General features: G+C 40.4%; 1 protein-coding gene across 14 annotated transcripts in view; it reads right to left on the reverse strand.

Annotated features, from left to right (window-relative positions):
- Nucleotides 1-20296, reverse strand: part of atxn1a (ataxin 1a) — a 157773-nt gene that overhangs the window by 52231 nt on the left and 85246 nt on the right. For 5 of the 14 annotated variants that reach the window (XM_088601931.1, XM_088601938.1, XM_088601933.1 and 2 more), the window contains 2 exons: nt 13881-14020; nt 5830-5957 (listed from right to left, as the gene is read on the reverse strand). The exons of 2 other annotated variants lie outside the window; for them this stretch is intronic. The gene's annotated coding sequence lies outside the window, so the exon portion shown is untranslated. Of the gene's footprint in view, nt 1-5829; nt 5958-6157; nt 6310-13880; nt 14021-20296 lie in introns of all 14 variants that reach the window. 7 more of the 14 variants (XM_088601941.1, XM_088601930.1, XM_088601943.1 and 4 more) reach the window with 5 other exon arrangements.

Consider the following 20296-nt stretch of genomic DNA (forward strand, 5'->3'; position numbering starts at 1 on the left):
AGACACTTCGTATTCAGAACGAGAGCGCAGAAGAGAGGGAGGAGGGACTTGGGTGACATCACTATCACAAAGGGCAGCGGAGGCCAGATCCCTGTTCCCAACCCCCCCCTCCTCAATATTTGGTTTCCATTCTGGCAAAGCTGAAGGAATGCCGAAAGCTCCAGTTGATTAAACTCAGACTCCAGACTGCTGGTTTGGATCTTGGCTCCGGCCGCCGAGGCAAACGGACCGACTTGATCAGCTCCTTACGAGAGGGGCCTCTGCTTAGCAACGGGCCCAAAAGGGCGCAAACAGCCCCGCAGAGCGGAACGGCGCGCATAGCAACGGGCCCGGACCGACCCGCTGTCGCACACGGGGGCCTGAGCTGCTCTGACCTAACACATTTACCGAGCGAGCTTTACAGAAAGTTGGAGTGGTTATATTCCTTCCCTTTCAGGTGTTCCACAACTGCTCCTTGTTGCTAGAAAGGAAGCTGTGTTTATCTCTCGTCTAAAACCTTTGTAAATCGGTGCCTTAAGACTGGCAGGCGAGCGGCTTCTCTCACATTGATATGTCACCTTTTATGTGCCCCTTTCCATGAAAATTTTAATTCTTACCATTCTCTGTTCCGTTTCAGTAAACCAAGGATTAAAACTGCTTAAAACAGAAAGTGCTTTTTACTATGAACTTTTACTGGATCCTCTTCCGTTCACTATTTCTTCGGCGAACAACAATCTATATAAGAAATACTTCCAGAGGTAATCTCTCTCTATATAAAGCGATCTATACAGATGTACAATACACTTGGTCTGTATCCTGTTGTTGATCTTTTCACTCTGTCTTGCACTCAAAAGCAAAATCAGATTAATCATCTGTATTGACGAAGTGAGGAAATGGCTGAAACTAAACTTCAGCTAGTATATTACTGAAATAGTGCCTAATGCACATGCCTCGCTATGATGCAACTGCCGCTGAATAAATTCCTACCTCTGTGTCCAAAAATGGATATCACCTCAAATATGTTATAAAAAACCAAGCCTGCAGTACATAAGGTTTGAAAAACCAACAATAAAAACAAACGGTCTACTCATATGAGATACTATTAAGAATGATATGGTATTTTTCAATTTATTAGGACTTTGTGGGTGGCAGGTTCAGTGCCTTCACGGGCTATGAAGCTGTACAGTCTCAAGAGTGTGCAGAAGCAGTGAAATCTTTTGACTCCAAGCACGACTAACGAGCACACCTCAGTCCTGACCTCAACACCTCTGCCACTCTGTGCTGAATCTTTGCCAGATGTCTGAGCTGTGATAAATTGGGTGTCACTGTGGTGTCATGAGCTGGAGTCCACTGGGGCTAATTACAGACCATCACTCTTCTCTTGCTCTGTGTCCCCCAGACAGACTTTAAACCAGGTGTACTTCGGTGTTAAAAAGGTCAATAAGTCAAGGGCAAAAATTGTCTCTGGAGGACAAAAAGAGATAAAAATGCATGGTCTTTTTTGGGTAAATAAGATTTTTTTTTAATTAGCAAATCTGTATAGAAAGATCTCTCTGGAATTTGTTGTCAAGTTTACTGAAAATAAATGAAGTAATTTTTTTCATATTCTAATCACACTGTAATAAGCCTTTTTGAAGTTAACACGCATGATTCCAGCATACAAATGTGCTGTAAAAATGTTTGTGTCATGACCCCAAAAGCAAGTCATTTGCTATTTTTTTCTTGATTTGTATTTCTAAACAATTCGAATAAGATCAGACTGTGACATTTGTTTCATGCAGGTGATGTAAGCACAAATTAAATGAAAAAGCAGGTCAAAAGGAGTCAAAAGAAGTTATGAGAATTCAGTCTGCACCGTGCTTTACTGTCCATGTATACAGACTTAGCATTTACTAAAAATCCCCCCTGTGTTGCTTCATAATTAATGCCATACATAAAGTGGGAGATGGATTGATCAAACTGCATTTGAAGCACAAAAGCACAGGCCTCCACACACCTAGGGCATTCCTGTGAGCCTCCTAAGTATGAGTTTTGATATTTATGTAAAGAGTACAAAAGGAAATCTGTTCACAATGGCCCTTTTAAGAGGTCCTTTCTGCATGGCAGGTCAGCAGGTGAAAACAGAAAACTAGCCAGTTATCATTTGTGATCTAAAATTATAGCTTTTGTCTCCGTGTTTAAGGAGGCGGGAGTTCCTTTTAAACACACCATGCAGCACCACAGCGATTTCACTACTACACAATAGTAGGAAGAAGTTGGTTAGCATTTTAGTTTTTATCCCCTGCATATACTGTCTGTATGTAAATTGTGCAGAAAAGTCTACATCCTGTCACATCCTGAAATGTGCAGATGTCAAAACGTCAGCACTTAGGAACCCATTGTACTGTGTTGCTGAAGACCCCTGTTGGAGAGCAGCTTTCAATAAGACAGGTTAGACCTTCACCGGAATTCCGCGGTGCTCCTAGTGTCTCCTCATTTACTACTCATGTCCAGAAGGGGGCGCTGCAAGAGCTGCACAGATTCTAAGAGATTCCAGTTGAGTCTTAAACTGTCCTCACTAAAGCACACAACGCGACATACAGTAGCTGAATGCAATTCATGCTTTATGACCGTCTGGGGGGAAAAGCTGTTTTACAGCCGCGTCCAACACAAGAATATGACAAAACAACATCACCAACAAAGAGTTTAACAATCTTGCACAATGAAAGCGCAACAATGTTTCAGGAGATAAGAGAATCGTTTTCTTTCATGAACAATGAGATTGCACAGGGGATGAACGATTTCCTAAGTGTTTTACAGATAGAAAATGTCCCAGAGATCAGAGTTTTGAGACAAAAACTCCCTATGCATTCACTGTGTGAGGATGCATCACATAATCAAAGACGTTGGGGTTCTTCCACATTAGTTTTTCAAACCTAAAGTTCATCACTAGCAAGGATTTATTTTCTATACTAACTAGAAGTTTAGTGGATTAAAAAAAAATGGTCGAACTGTGGCACTGTGAGTTTAAATCAACAATTAAGTCACGATTCGCAGTAGAGGACATGCTACTTTATTTGTATTTATCAGCCTGTCCTTTATTATTATTTCCTAATCAGTCAAAGCACCTACAGTATCACTGAAACAGAATGCTGATTATTAGAGTATTTCAGTGCAGCTGCCTTGAGAGATATCTTTAAATTACCTGCAACACAAAGCCTTCAGCTCTGGGGGTTTTCATTTCTCAAAGTGCAAAGAAATTGTTTTGCAAGTAGCTGTATTTTCTCAATTTAAACTCTGCTCTTAAGATTATCAGGATTCATGAAAAAAGCTTTGTGAAAATTCATATAATTAAAGAATTCACATCTAGATGGTCAATTGATAGAAAAAACTAGTCTTCAATTCTGTCTTCTATAAAAGATACAACAAAACTCAGATTAAGGTGACCAACCTTTTAGCAATCTATAGCAGATACAGTTATATGCAAAAAATCAGTTATCTGCAATACTCAGATGGTGACACACTGTTGCTCTTAAAACACATCTCACTTCTGATTTACTAAAGTCTTAACAGAGTAAAGAGAATTATGTTGTACCTTTCAATTTTGTGCCAGTCAAGCTTACCAATGTGGTCACAAAGGAACAGCTCTGAGTGTTAGCAGCCTCCAGAGCATATTTGTTATGAGTCAAGGGAAGATTTCCCTCCAAATAATATAGGGATCCTAATCCCTAAAGTAACTCAGTATCATTCTCTCCGTTTAACAGGAAGGGTCTACTTCCAAATTACAGTTAAATGAAGAAGGGCAAGAAAATCTGCAGTGTTTAATCAGGTTTCAGCTGCCCATCATGGGTTGGTTATTAATGGCCTCAAATTCTTGGCTTATCCAAGAAACACCGCCCTCACACTCCCACTAACAAACACGTTTTGTTTATTTTTTAAATACTGTACAGTATTTGGCTTGGTCTCTCCTGCACAAAGCGATGTTGGACAGAAATCGGCACAGCATCACCGTTCAGGGCAGGGGATCGTGGAACAGAAAGCTTGCTGTCGTGAAGCCTAGCACCGACGCGCTCAGGGGGGTGGGGAAATCCACTGGGGGGGGGTGAGGCGTCCGAGCACAGAATACCTGACAACATCAGGAGGGCACGGAGGAAACCTGTGCTCTAGCTGCTAGGCTCTGTCCCCTCCCCTTCTCTACACTGAATTAAAAGAGGCATTTCAGGGGCTCAGAGGATTTCAACTCTTCTTACCACTTATTTCATGCACAGATCTGGCCACTCGAAGCAGGGACACAAAAGCCTGGTAAATGGGAAGAAACATGGATTGCTCTGTTTTTCCAATAAGGGAGGTATGAATGAATGGCATGATAACTAATTAGAAATGTTAAGTATCACTTGAGGTTCTTAAACATTCTGAGTATCCAGACATCATGGAATGCAATTCAGAATTGAGAGTTGTACCCACTTTTGTTTAAATGAACCCCTGGACTCCACATCAGGGTATGTTAATAAATGATATACTTAAGTAAATATATATATCCTTCTTTAGGGATATTTTTTCAGTATATAATTCATAAAAGAGCTGGAAGTGAATCTATGTGTTGCACAATCATTTACAATACAACACAAATTCAAGTGACTCAAAACCATCACACTGCAAACTGCACAACATTGGCAAGCTGCTGCAGCCCCAAGTACAGCACTTGTCAAAGGGAAGTCTTTGCAACAGCTGCATTAATTATTTTTACATTAAGGCACATTTTTCCCCTCCACTCAATCAATAAAGAGCTGGTAGTTTGTTTTTTTAATGCGTAACTGTCCTTCACACTAACATAGTGTGGGAAACGTTTAACTATGTTCCTACAGAAAGTCTTATGGAATGCAAGGCTTTGGCTGTTTGGTAAACAAAGAGTCAGTTTCCAGGCGGACTTTTGCTTTTTTTTCCTTCCAATTAGGGCTGAGGTAACAGCTAAGCATGGAAAGACTTCACAGACAGCTGAAGGATCTGTGGGCTGTCAAGAAGCAGAAGTGGTCTGGGTAAGATTTTTTATGGTATGTAAGTCAAATACTTAACATTTCTAGTCAGGATTGTATTACAAGTGAAGTGTAACACATAGAAACTGTTTGGAAGTAGAAACGCTTATGTTTAATGGATTAGGAAGCAGCATATTTAATTTTCCAGAGAGAAGAACCAGATGGCACTATAAAGTTTCACATTGTGGTGCTTGCAAGTAATATCCATCGTTCAAGAAAATAAACTAAAAATCAAGCAAACTATACACTATTCCACGTCAACAAGAACATCAACCCACATTAAGGATGTGCTTCCCAATTATTGTCTGGTTTCCCTTAATGCCCTTAATGTTTATCATCATCCTTCCCTTTACTAAAACTTACACATGCGGCACCTTTAAACACAAAAGTAAGCAAGTCATATTCGGAAACACAAGAGTAAAAACTCTTTCTGGGCTACTTCCTCTGCTGTGCCCTTCAGTCCTTCCAAAAGCATAGGCCCTTCCTATGTAAACTGAAGCATACACATTTTTCAAACTTAATATTTTATTCAGGGTCTGAATGCTGAAACTGGAGACTTCTAATGTTGCATGTATAAATATTCAGGCCCGTCAAGCAGTAATCAGCAATATCAAGCAATCAAGTAATATCCAGCAGCCATATCATCCTGCAACAATTCGCCAACAACGTGTGGCGAAGGTGGTGTGAATAAAAACATGTAATGCTAGTAGCAATGCTACTTCAAACTGTCATGGCTACAAGCTTTAAAACAACAAAACATGAAAACTGTGAAAGGGAAACTCTTTTGTGTTCCTAAATCAATACCCTAGGTGTTGTGGCAGACAGGAAGGAAGCCTACCACATGTACTTTGGTTTGGTTTCCACTTCTGGGCCTTGGCCTTCTCAGTCTGGGCTGGCAGGACAGGAGGTCCCATCAGAATGCACACTGATGGAAGGCGTCTCTTAGTTACAGTGCACGGGAGAAACCTGAGATAGCAGGAAGACACAAGGGAAGACAAAGACATTTGATTATCCAAACTTAGGATAACCAAATGTACTGCACGTACTGTGATAATCTCCTAATATCACCCCTACCTCAACTACCAAACACAGCATTGTGGATATCCAAACATAAATGTAGCATGCCTAATGAACTCCTAACCCCTAATTTAACTACCAGGAAATACCTGCAAATGCAGCACAACTGAAGTCATCTTTACATAGGTCTCTCCTTCCAGACTACTGCTGGTTAGGAAGAACATGGAAGGAGTACAGGACAGTAACCATTAACTGCTTAATGCAAGCTTAATAATTAGCAGCACAGGCAGTCCAGTCCAGTCTGGGGAAAACAACAAAAACAAGATAAAAGAGTTAAGTATCCTCCTGCAGATTAAAAGAGGCAGGCATTGTTGCCCTCACAGCTGTTCCTTCGTGATCATGAGCTAAGTGACTCTTCTGCTGACACCCATGCACTGTGACCACTGAGGCCTGACACTCACTGACAATGGGAACTTCCTTACAGGAGAGCGACACTATTGTGAAGGCGCACCCTGTAGTAAACTCTGGGGAGGGGGCTCAGATTGTACTTTGTCTGCAGCTCTAATACAGAGACAGTACAAGCCAGTTTTGTCACTCTACCCAAGTGACCTCCTAACCCACAAAGCATCCAAAGAGAGACTAAACAGGACAATAGGCTCTGATGTCTGTCTCTACGTACCCCGGAGTCCTGGCCAAATTTCCCATTGGCCCTTACCAATCATGGCCTCCTAATAATCCCCATCTATGAATTGGCTTCATTACTCTGCTCTCCTCCCCACTGATAGCTGGTGTGTGGGGAGCGTTCTGGCGCACTATGGCTGTCGTCGCATCATCCAGGTGGGGCTGCACACTGGCGGTGGTGGAGGGGAGACCCCATTACCTGTAAAGCGCTTTGAGTGGAGTGTCCAGAAAAGCGCTATATAAGTGTAAGCAACTATTATTAATTATTATTACGTATAAGCATTTGTTTTTTTAACGTGTGGATTTGCCTGTTGCCCATCTCCCTGGCAGATGATGATCAACTCTGCTTTTATAGCTACAACCCTTGTACCAAGAGTAAAAAAGACAACAACATGCTTTCCTATGAACCTACAGTGTATTTGTCAGAGGTATCTACTACCTTCCAGAGCACAAGCCCTGGCACATTCTATAGGACAGTGACTGACGCGGCTCTCACTGAAAACATGGCCAATCCTAGACACTGCTGCTGCAAGGCAGTTCAAGTTTATGCAACCATGGTGATGAACCACTCAATCCCCATACACTGTCAACTAACAATACAGTCCAGATGTTGCTGGGCACAACCTTGTGCTTTGAAACAAGCCTTTACTAGTTGTGCTACACAGGAGCTAGTCTGCATGCTTGCTTCTTGGCTCAGCATACAGTTATATGATATGTTAGGGGTGGCTGTAGATCATTTTCAAGAAGAGAGTGAAGGTTGAAATGGTCTTTGAACAACAGGTTGTAGCAGGCACATCTACACCAACTTAAAAGTAGCCATTACTTGAAAGAAATGCTGGAAAGACTTTGGGGAGGTAAAAAAATAACAACTTTGAATCTTCCTATTTCAGCTTTTCCACTAGCACAATTAGCTTCGGCATTACTTTCATGTTAATCTTTATGTTAATAAAAAAGATAATGAGAGTTTTGCCTTTGGTAGTTTCTGACTTGTTTAGAGGGAGCGGAAACAGGAGAAGAGCATGCTCATAAAACAAACTACAGTTCGGCTACACTGCTTTGAACAGCAGACAGATTCATAATAACATAGACAAAGGCCCAGAGGAACAGGAATGAAGCTTTGATTTTCTCCCATTGCTGAACACATTACACAGAGACACACACTCTACTCTAGTCACTGTTGTACAAGGACTGAAAAGCAATTCTGTTGGTTCGAACAGCTGGTTTGCATGTGTACTAGGGGGTCAATACACTGGCCAGGGTATTGGTCGTTTAAGAACCTACAGTTACCACGTGCAGAAAAGCTCGTTCCCTGCCCTGTTAATGCCCTCTGAAAAGAAAAGCAGCACTCTGCCTTTCACGCGCGAGAAAAAAAAAAAGCTTTCGGGGCAATGTGAGGGTTTTATTTTGCACTGGCAGTTTTGTAACCTTCCTGTATTGTCCCTGAGGTATCCCATCATACAGCTCTCAGCCTTTCAGCACATTTCCTTTTTTGTGTGTTCTGTACAAATGGATAACTCCTGCGGTAACGCTTCAGGTGTGGACTAACGTCACACCCACGCTTCTCTCCAATTCAGGAGGAGCCATCAAGGCAGCTGCGTGAAAATACACAAAGGAAGGCATCCAAACGGTGAGGAGGACCTGTCTCTCACAGTAAGTGAAAGGTGCCGTGATTGTTCTGAGGGTTTCATCACAATTGTGACTGCAAGGAAAGTAGCCGTTCTTCCATTTCTCTTTCAAAGAGCTTTTTGTTTTTCAGATATGACAGAACCTTGTGCCGGCTGATCTCGTTTTGCTATGGTCTTACACAAAATTTGAATTTTTAAACTCCGGACACCTTAAAAAATTTACACTAAAGCCGGCTAGAATCTCCATGATACCTACTGTATCGCTATTATGGTTTGAGTAACATGGCAGCAAAGATTCCTTATTAATGGCCAAGTATTTGTTGTCACTGGGAAATTTAGGATCTTTCAGATAACAGACAGGCAGGAAATCTTGACTTGCTACTTGACCTAGCTATCTGGTGTCATATTTGTACAAATACCATACTTTTTTCCCCCCAGTGACACAAAAAAAGGATTCACACAAAGAAAGGATTGTTGTTGTTTTTTCCCCACAATCAGGCGCATAATTATGCAGAGCTTCAGGTAGGATAAGAGATCAAACATTTTCTTCTACTGAGTGATGAGTCTGTCTTACAAACCAAAGCTTTCGAAATCACTCTCAGTGGCTTAAAAAAGCAGGGTCACAAAAACAAAATGATAGATCTTAAGTTTAATGTCTGAACACACCAGGAGTATCGATAGATTACACCAATAAGAAGAGGCACCACCATGAAGATGTTATGGTATGGGAGGTATTTATGTCATATAACTCCACAGTGTTAAACTCTGACATCACATGAACTTAGGTCCTTATGATTATTTTTCATTAAAATCTTTCTTATCTTTATTAATATAAATGCACATTGCTTCCTTTAGTCATGTTGCCTTCTGGTACTGTTCCAGGTATGCACATAGCAGCCCGTCATTCCAAACTTGCCAGGCTGTTTGGCATCGCAGGAACAAGCTGGTCTGCACTTCCTGCAAGCCAGCCCAAACTGCCATTATTTTAAATTATCAAACCGTGTATTACCCATAAGAAAGAATAAGACTTTCACATGGTGGAACAGAGAATAAGCTCAAAACTATTGTTCAGATTTCAACAATTAATAGCATTAATAGCCCTTAAAAATGGTTGAGGAAAGGAGAAGTGTCAAAGACATGTCAAGTCCGAAAGAGAAGGGCCGGCCATAACCTTAAAAATGAAGATGTCAAAGCTGCCGAAGTTTCCATACCAATGTAGCTAATGATAATTTTGAGAATCGGAACCAAATTCTCCCTTTAAACTTATTTTCTACTTAAGAAGCACACAAACTTCACGAATGTGGTTTCGTAACATAACCTATTCTTTAGTTGAGGACCAAGTGTCATTAAAAAAAACAGATGACCATATTACAAAGAAGAAGAAACCTCAAATAAATGAGATTTTGCCATTTCTAAAAAAAAATCCAGACTCAGCACAGTTTTAGATTGCAGTATTCAAAATTATCTGAGCAATATTCCAGTAATACGATCTTTTATTGTTATTGTTTATTGATGTTGGTTTTACTTGTTGTTTTTATTTTAGTCACTGTCCTTTGTGTGTTCTAAATACAGTACATACAGGAAGGAGTCCTTTTATTGGAGCATTAGCAAAATTTAAACATTCCAAAAGCAATACAGCATTCTTTTTTAGGATTCATTACAATTATATTCTTTTTCTGCCCTTGTTGACCTTGTCCAGGATAAATAGATTAAAAAAAGCTCAGCGGAGAGCTTATATTGTAACTGCACCACCATTTATGAATGCGGCCTACAGTATTCAACGCCAAGTTCTCCTCACCAACCTGCCTTTCTTCCAGATTATAGCTCTCCGTACTCTGTGAGCTGAATGCTTACAGCCATTCACAGGCCTGTGTGCTGCCCGATTTATAAGCTCCCATTTCAGAGCTGGCCAGGCCTCTCCAATGGGAGCCAGCCTCACTCACAAAGGATCAGCACTAAACTGGAAGGTTATCTAATCTGAACGAACCTACACCGCATTCTGCCAAAGACTTAATCATTGTAGTAACTCCCCAGGAACCTGGATTTCAGGATGAGTTCAACAGGCCTAGAGGTGGTCTGAATCTAAGCTGAGTCTTTTCCAAACTGATTCCTTTGAGGAGGTTTAAGCACTTACTGTACTGTCAAATTACCTATACCCCAAAGTTTCCCATTTTGAACTCAAAACTTCATTTTCTGTTACACTACCACAGATTTAAAAACACAGGTTATTCAACCCTCCATTTTCTAACTGCTTCATCCAAATCAGGGTCACGGTGGAGCTGGAGCCTATCCCAGCAAGCACCGGGAACGAGACAGGATACACCCTGGACAGGACGCCAGTGCATCACAGGATACACACAGGCACAAATACACGCACACACACTCACTCCAGGGCCAGTTTTCCCAGAAGCCAATTAACTTACCAGTATGTCTTTGTTTTGTGGGAGGAAACTGGAGCACCTGGAGGAAAACCATGCAAACAAGGGGAGAACATACTCACGCCACGTTAATAGCACCCCGGGTCTGGAACTGAGGCAGCAATACTAACCACTGCGCCCACATGCCACGCAAAACAGGTTATAAACCTTTTTTGTTTACCAGTTATCCAAATTCATGGCTTCCTTCTAAGCCTTTCTTATTGACTCTGCTGCTGCTTCTGCTCAGATGGTTATCTGCCACGATACACCGATACTTCAATAAAATTCAAATGCTGACATGATTCAGTGGGCTGACAAGAGAGACTGAAGAGGAAGGAGTTCAGCGAGTGTAACATTGCTCCGGTGGATCACTTCTATCAGCTCAGAGAGCAAGGTGAACATTGTGCTTCGGCACAGAAAAGGCTTTCAGAAGCCGTTTTCTGCTGGAGAATTTACTTAGCATTGCAAGTAACAATATACACAGAAATCATGACAAAGAAGAAGTAGAGAAAGAGGAATGCATTCTTAGGGCTGGGAAGAGGTGAGATTGGGGAGTTTTGCCAGAATGCAAACGGCAAATAATTGCCAGGATAATTCCACGCTGTAAAAAGAATTTAAAAAAAACCTGTCGACTGTGGTGCCATGTTCTGGTGTCCAAGAAAAGCACACCTAAAGAATCCTCTGCAGAGGAAACGTTTTTTTTTCCTTTCTCCTTTACATCATGGAACTAACCTCTGTGTGTTCCATTAGCAGTCAGAGTGGTTATTTAGCAAATGTGTATCCAAATATCCAATTCCACCTTCAGAGATCAGAGCGTACACTTCGATTCAATACCTGCAGAGTCTCCGGCACAGGGCACAAGGAGACCCCGTGAAACACACAGTCAGTCACAGGTCGAGCCCGAAATAGTCTTGTGACCAGGGCCTTTCTTGGCTACTGGATCACCTCAACTCAGAATCTGACACAATCAATTAGACATGAGACAAGTGATGAATAAGTAAAAGAAAATGTGACATAACCCCTCATCTGAAATCAAAGCCAATAAAGTGATATTATCTTTATCTAAAAAACTGTGAGAACGAAGCGAATGCAAAACCACAGGACCAAGAAGCAAAGGGGGACTTGATCCAATGTGTTTGAGAAGAAAATGAAGATGCAGTATAATCAGGACTTAAAGAACATCTGGTGACACTGAAAAATACAGATGCAGTATTTTTTACTGAAATATCCACACAACTTAATTAAACACATAGTAAGAGTGTGTGGTACAGTACAGTATATGATACATTATTTGAGATAAAGGATACAGGCTTCTTTAATGACTAACAAGAAATCTGTTGTGTAACAACTCAGAAAATGGAAAACGAACGGCCAGTTTTTCAGAATAGATTAATATAGCAAAACTACTTTATACTACACAATAGAGCCAGTCTTCACCACTGCCCAATTGCAACAGTAATTTCTGCTCTCTTTTATGTCATCCCTGGGGGCTGAGCAAGCCACAATGTTTTCTTTGATGAGCAGTTTAACATTTCACAGGTTAGAAACATGAAGGCTCCTTGGCCATAAACTGTATGAGCTGTATCCCCATCCAAAACATTATCCGCCTCAAACTGAAATGGACTACTGGGAAAATAAGAGGCAAAAACAAAGGATTTGACACAGATGTTGACAAGGATAGCCCCGATGCTTTATTTAAAAAAGCACCTCTGATTTGTAGCCAAGTAGTGTAAATGTGTCTTCACTTCACACCTGCTCTCCTAGTGTCTAGTTTCATTGCTGAGCCTGAAGCAGTCATCTGAGTTGAATTTTTCAACATTTGTTAGGATCTAGATTACCTGAACAGAAAAGAACTGGCCAGTCCCTTGCACTTTAACTGCAAGCCAATGACAGGACGTAAAAAAGTACCATTAAGACCAAGAGAAAAGCAAAGCTTGGACAATTATTTTTTTTCTGCTGCATCCACCTGTCCATCTCTTTTCCACGTCTTGGCTCCCGGCTCTGAATCACGTGACCTCACACAGGTGAGAATGAGGACGTGGAGGAAGACCCGCCCCCCCCCCTTGAATAACTTTTCCTTTAGCATGTGACTGGCAACATACTGGAGGCCGAGAGCACCACAAACCTACAGGCGCTGGGGAAACCACAGAGGTCGCAGCATTTGCTGAGAGAGGAGAGAGCTCTGGCCAACTAATCCCCCTCTACCCTTGGCAGTGCTCAGCTAATGGTGCACCATGGCCTGGGGAGCCCTAGTCACGAGACCTGATCAAACAGCCCACGCTGCATTCAGTCAGGTGCTTTAACCAGCTAAGACACTCAGAAGCCCCGCTCAGTCCCTTCTGAGCACCAGGAAGAATATCAACAATTTCCTACTTTCTCCCAAAAGACACTTCAGAAAGAAAAGAAAAAACACCACCAAGAGGGTTCCCTGCTAGCCTGACATGTTTCTGTATAATTATCTTTGCCAATAGAATGCGACAGTATAAAGATTCAGCACATCAATCATATGCAATACCTGCAGATTCAACAGACCGTTAAAAATACAGATGCCACAAGACACTCTTTAGTTGAACCTGATTGAGAGTCTGCCCTAACACACAGTAATGGGTTTCTCAGTCCAACACAGACTTTTCTCGGCACCAGGGAGAAAACGGATTCAATCCAGGATTTAAACGGGACTTCTTAGGATTTAGGCATGCTTCGCTACAGCTGCACCTACTTGGCAGGTCCTGCAGATCATTCTGCTTAGATCATGGTTTTAAGGGGCGGCGCGGTGGCTCTGTGGCTCAGGATCTGGGCCTGCGGCTGGAAGGTTGCCGGTTCAAATCCCGCGGCCGGCAGAGGAATCCAACTCCGTTGGGCCCCTGAGCAAGGCCCTTAACCCCAGCTGCTCCGACCCCAAGCTTCTCTCCCTGTCAGTGTGTCTGTGTGTCTCATGGAGAGCAAGCTGGGGTATACGAAAAGACAAATCCCTAATGCAAGAAATTGTATGTGGCTAATAAAGTGATCTTATCTTAAGTCCCATTCCTCACTCGGTCAAACAACCCCCCCCCCGTCTCAAGTTATACCACCTCTCCTCTTAATCACAGGTTTAGGCTGGGGACACACTATGTGAACTGGACTTTCACGATGCTGTTACAGCAGCTCACCTGAAAGACAGGATTGCAAGCCGTCGTTGGGCCAATTGCACTGAGGCTGCTGGTCTGAGTCCTACTGTAGGTGTGTGTCCAAGCTCGGATCTTCAGCACACACACACAATACCTCCACTCAGTGGAGCTGTAGGCATGCCCTATAAAGAGCAAACAGGAAAAGATACAGCATTACTGCATGTATGACCTCATGATGCTACAGCTCTGTGAATATCAGTTCTTGCTGAGGAGGTTCAAAACTTGTAAGTTACAAAGCAAGTTCAGAAAATTTCAGTGCACTGTTGTGTGTGACAGTCGGAGCTCAATTAGGATTTATATAAACTTGTTAGAATGCTGATGGTAAAGAGATGAATCAGAGACAAATTACTTAACGCCATTAAGGCATGATGTACTGTATAAGACCTTAATTTGCTTAACCCTCCCACACACAAGATTGTTTTGTCTTTAACCTGCAGTCATTACAACATTTTAAACTTCCATGTTTATGGAAAACCACAGTGCGAGTATGAGTGGGTATTTCTACAGGAAACGCTGTTCTTTCAAAAAACCAAGTAATAGTCACAAGAAGGAAGCTCTAGATCTATTTGGAAATGACAAGGTTAGGTACAGTAACTAACTGCTGTTAGGTACATACAGTACATAAGGAAGTACAGTTATCAAGGACTGGGTTTACCCCAAAACAAATCACAGGCTCATTCCACTGGGCTTGGACAACCAGAATTGAAGAGAACATACTCAATATCAGCTATACCAATTAACTACAAGAAAGTGAAGAGCTGCTTTTGTATTTGGAGAAGAATATGATATCCTTGCTTTTAGAGTGATACGTTATCTACTGTATATTCTGAAAAGACATTTTTAGGTCTTGAATTGTTATGTTTGTGTAAAAAGAGCATATAAGTGCTCACATACTGCAAAAATGCTTCCTTTGATGAAAAAGAACTAAAAAACTATTATATTTACAAGCAATGGGATTAAGTCATTCCAACAAGCCTCTCTATACCTAGTTGAATATTCTGATGTTATACTGTAGGTTAACAGATGATTGCTTTAAACAATGAGTGCATATAATGTTTTATTACTGTAGGTATATGATCATATATATACACATTTCTCGAGGATGAGATGCAAGATGCATTTAGACAGCAGGATAATGATTCAGCTACAATGAATTCAAAGAATTCAATCAAATAAAAAACATGTATTGAACCTCACAAAAGCAGTCCTTTTCTTCTTTCGCTTAAGGAAAACTTTGCAGTGTGTATACACTACCTTGAATGTGGCCGAGATTCTATATTTTAATGGCGCTCAATTCACATCTGGCTCTTTGGGGGGAAAAAAAAAAAACTTTGGATAGTGTCCACCTTCAATTCTGCAGTTTCATGTCTTTTAAAATTACTTTGCAGTCCTGCCAGGTCAGAAGCCCAGTTCATAGGCTTTTTCAACTGGTAGCGCTTTCATGTCCTGACAGGCCTTAAAGGATTAAGAAAAGGTTCAAAGCTAATAGAAAAACTGCCAGCCCTAGTGATTTGCCATATTAGTAACAGATGTGTTCAACTGTATATAAAATACACAATTGTAATTCGTCCAGCCATTACCTTAAGCACCTTGTTTGTACTGACTTGTATTGCTAATAATATTCGGGGAGGTCAACAGAGTGGAGCAGGTAAAAACTACAGTAAACAAATTAATGATTGACACATACACATTATGAAATATTTCAGTGTAAACAAGTACCTCTATACAATAAAGTGAAAACAGCAGTGCAAGCACTACTCAGTCATCTGCTGAAGTGTAACGGTGAAAGACTTCTCCACCTCATTTCCTTTTAAGTCTGAGCCTTCATGTATCTGGCCAAAAACAATATCTGCATTCTTCTATAACGTTTGAAACACAATGATACAATGTGAAGAGGTATAGGAAACCCCATTCAGTACCAGGAGGTATACAAATCATAACACCTCTTCATCATGGATAGCGCAACAGATCAACATGGGAATGTGTGGAGGATTAAATTATATTTTACAAAATAAGTTTTCTGAAAATAAGCTTAATTTTCCCATGCACCTCTAGTTTCCTAGCAACCTACATTCCTAATGTAAACAGCCCTCGAAGCCGAGGCTAATTTCTCCCATGGATCTCCGTTATTTACAAACACTGGATTGGGGAAAGAAAAGCTTTCTCAGAGCTCTCATGCCTGTAACACAGGCTAAGGCACAGTGAGGTAAAAGCCAGTGAACAATGACCAACAAGTTTATAACTCAAACTCCGTACCCTTTTTAAAAAATTTGGGTTTACAGTATAGGGGGGAAAGGCTTAAAAAAACCTCAGTTTTCCTAAAATATTTCTGCTTTCTTCACCAACGAACAAAGCCTCCATGACTTTATTTTCACAAAGATTGTAATAGGAGCCATGTTCCCTTAAAACACAGTGTAGAATCGGCATGAATAATCTCACTCAATTTCATATATAAAAAGAGAGAAAAACACAACTGAAGTTATAATAAAATATACTGTAGTGGTTTTATTCACTCATTAATTAAAAGCACTGATTTGTTGTTTTTAAGCACCATTTTTTTATGTTGTTGTTAAAAATTATCTTTCGGTCCACAAATTGGACTTCATCTTCAGTCATGTTCGGTAAATTCTGTACTTCTTTAACACAGAGTGAGTAAGTGTAAAAAAAAGGCAGCTTTTGTGCCACACACAAGATTTTAACACACAACTTCGGGACATTTTGCAAAAGAAACTGCCTTTTCTTCATAGAATGAAATACAAGCACAGGGCATTGAGGTTGTTGTTTGCCGAGAGCGAATATTAATTGAGCGAATGTTGTTTTTTGAAATGGACAGCTATCTGAAAACAAAATATCCATGCTCCAAAAAGCAAGGACAGATTTTACTGCATGTCAGTTTTCCTAAACTAAACCTATCAATTGACTAAATTGCGAAGAAATCCCATTCACTTTTTCAACTTGCACAATTATCGAACACATTTCTTTTTACCAAATCAGCCTTTTCCATTACAAAATACAATCTCAAAACACGTATTACTGACATTGCTATGCTGATGCATAACCACTGGCCTATTCTCCCTGCACATTGTGTTAAATAATGGGAGCTATTACCAAAAAAAAAGATTTTTACTTTATTTTCTGTCTTCAAACCCTTTGTGACATGTTATTTGAATTGCCCTCCTACAGGCTCATTAAAAAACCCTCACTCTGAGTAATCGCGGGGACACTCAATTAATTGGAGCATTTTATCAGCGTCAGCAACATTTCTACTGGTGACACTTTTTAACCATAGTGTAAAAGTATAGGTATGCCAAAGGTGACGTGGTTTATAAGGCCTATTAACTGGGTTCCACAAAATGCAGCACATCATTATCCACACTCATGCCTCGTCGTATTTTATCTCCCCATCGCATTTTTTCAGGACTAGCTTTCACCTTTAGCAGGTTTAAAGTTGACCGCAGTCATTCTAAAGGAGTCCGTTAGCATGGGGCTGCAGTTCCAAGCCAGGAGGTGCAAATACTGTACCTCCTCTACTGTACATATTGTATGTATGCCTCCTACCCTGAGCCCTGGTAACTACAGACTTCTCCAGGGGCCTTGGGCGATGTCAAATGTCTCCTGGTGAGATCCGCAGCACCACAGATATCAACCTTTGTCAGTCCTCTAACCCGTTGGCCCTGGCAAAGGGAACACAGCAGATTTCCTAGGAATGGATGACGAAACGCCAATCAGAGGATACAAGTGGAACCTATGTGCAAGAACTGGAGGCGATTCTTTATCCAAAGCATGAAACAAGCAATTCGGCAGTATTGTGGAGCCAATACCTTGGTTTGGTTCAAGAAATGGCTGGATGAGGGCCTTGGATCGATTACTACAGTATCTGCCAAGCAAACTAGGCAGGTCACATAGCCTCCTATAATGTATAAATGTTCTTATTTTCTACACTTATTGCTACTGGTGGAGTTAAAAACAAGTGAGTTCAAGACAGTACGTTTTTCTCTTGAATTTCTTTCCACTGTGAGGTCCAAGTCCAGAGAGCAGCAGGCGGGAGTGGTACTGCTTAAATCAAACTGAAAAAAAAAATCACTTCTTTCAATTAGAAGTCTTGATGTTGTTTTATGAAAGTTTTATATTTGTAAAATGATGAGCAGGAAACCAAACGTCATACCCTGAAACAACTGTATTTAAATGGTCATGAGTTCATGACTCATTCACAATCGAATCCAGCTAAAAAACAACAAAACTTGAGAATCCAATTGTTATATAGTATAGTATACACGTACTGTACAACTTATTTCCAAAGTGGAAAAAAAAAGGAAGAAGTGTGTACAAATTTTCATCGTGAAGAGGTAAATTATAAGCAAAATGTAAGAAATGAAACAACCACACAGCAACATTTATATAAATTATTCTTTCAACATCTTTAATCCAGCTGTTATGAGTGGAAAACCATAACCTGACTTCACATCTCTTCCAAATCCATCCAGTCTTGAAGGGTTTAGCAGAGCTTTTTTTATTTCTGCATTTCTACTTGTTTCTTACTATGTTTCGGATGCAGAATTTGCTTATTTGCCCTGGAGAGATAATCCTCTCCAGCAACCAGGTTTTAAAGACTCCAAAATGACTAAATAATTCCAATTAAAATAACTACATTTATTTGTTTACTTAATTAAAAACCTTAAACATAACCCATATTAGTCCATTTCCACTAAATGATGCAGAACTATCAAATAAGTTAGTTAATGATGTGCCAAATTACCTAGGAACTTGTGAACAGACTCAAAGTGCCTTATCTCAATTTTACTCCAGCTAACCAATTTTTAGTGCATTTAGAAATCTGCCATTTAAAGGCTCAGCACTTGAATACATGCACTTTTCCTCCTTCTGTCTGCACTTACAAATATTAAAATTAAAACATATTTCATATTAATATACAAATCTTACAATTATTAGACACCTAAACTTTTTTCTTCGATTATGAATCTGGACACTAGAAATGCACTCTTTGGGTTTCAGAGCTTGAACTGACCGCTTCTCTACACCCTAAAAGGCACAGAAATGTAAGCCAAGATAAAGTCCTTCTAGTTTACAGCTTAGTTTACGACAGTATGAACAACTAGGACACAGACCAGCTGACACATAATGATACTTCATGTTTCGTTTGCATGAACATGCTGGTTTGACAGACAGTGGTGTGTAGGAGGTGTTGTCCCCCTATACTATGTAAATTCATAGGTTTGGGGTTAACCTATAATTAGAAAAGCTTACCAGAATAAACTCAGAAAGGTTCAAAATAACTATAGTACAATGCAGATTTTTGAAAACCAGCATACAGGTTCTTCGTGATACAAAATCATTTATGACAGTCTTGGTGTGTGCCCTGCTCAACCAATTTAAGGGTTTTTAATTAAGGAGTAAATAGACTGCACTTAATGGATTTAACAGATGACGAAGCATTTTAAAAATTCTTTGTGACATTAGCTTCAGGATACACCGTGAGGTCAGTTTAGTAAAGATACAAAAACACTTTATAGTTGTAGATTATAAAAGCTACCGCTTCACTACAAAATTATTTCCCATTTTTCACCCCAGCCTTACTTAATTTCTCTTTTATTCCAGAATATTTGTAGATTTCACATGACTGGCAACTTGCCTCAGAATGCACTCTTCACAGCCTGGTGTGCAATTCCTCCTGCCTGCTCCCCTGATAGGCAGTCTCCTGCACATTCACATCTTGTTGACAAAACCGTTTATAATTAAAACAGCATTAGCTAAATATTGCTGCAGTAATAAAAAAAATGCAGATTCCACTGGACACAAGGAAGCCATCCGATGCAAAAGAACTGAGGTCTAAAATGATCATACAGATCATATAACACAGGAATGGAACTACAGTAATCAAGAGCAGGAAGAGAAGTCACTTCTCCTCATTTTGAGAGACATTTATTACTTTCATTTCTAGAAAAGAACAACAGCCATCCTTATTTGCCATAGTATTAAAACAAAATATCACGCAATCTGTATTACAGTACATCTATATATGGCTCCCTAAAACACCTCAAAAGAGCTCTTTCCTTTAATAAGAACATCCCATTCATTAGTATGCAGATCATTTTAAACCCAATATACATGGCATGTTTAGCTTGGATAGAGAGACTTTGACATGGCAGGTTTACAAAAAGGCAGTAAGTAGGAAAAAAGTGGAGGATAGAAAAAAAGAAACACTATTTCTATTTTAAACTGCACCAGAGCATTCCCTTTCAACTGAGAACCATGTGCAAAAGACTGGAAGCTGTCTGAGAAAGCTGTGACCCTTTTAAAACATTTCAGTCTGTCTTTCTGAAACAGGATGAGGTTTCCCTTGAATAGTGGGATCTGGTGGCGTTTATACCATTTAACAG

Source organism: Lepisosteus platostomus, chromosome 12 (genome assembly GCF_059453375.1).
Source record: "Lepisosteus platostomus isolate fLepPlt1 chromosome 12, fLepPlt1.hap1, whole genome shotgun sequence".
NCBI lineage: Eukaryota > Metazoa > Chordata > Actinopteri > Semionotiformes > Lepisosteidae > Lepisosteus > Lepisosteus platostomus.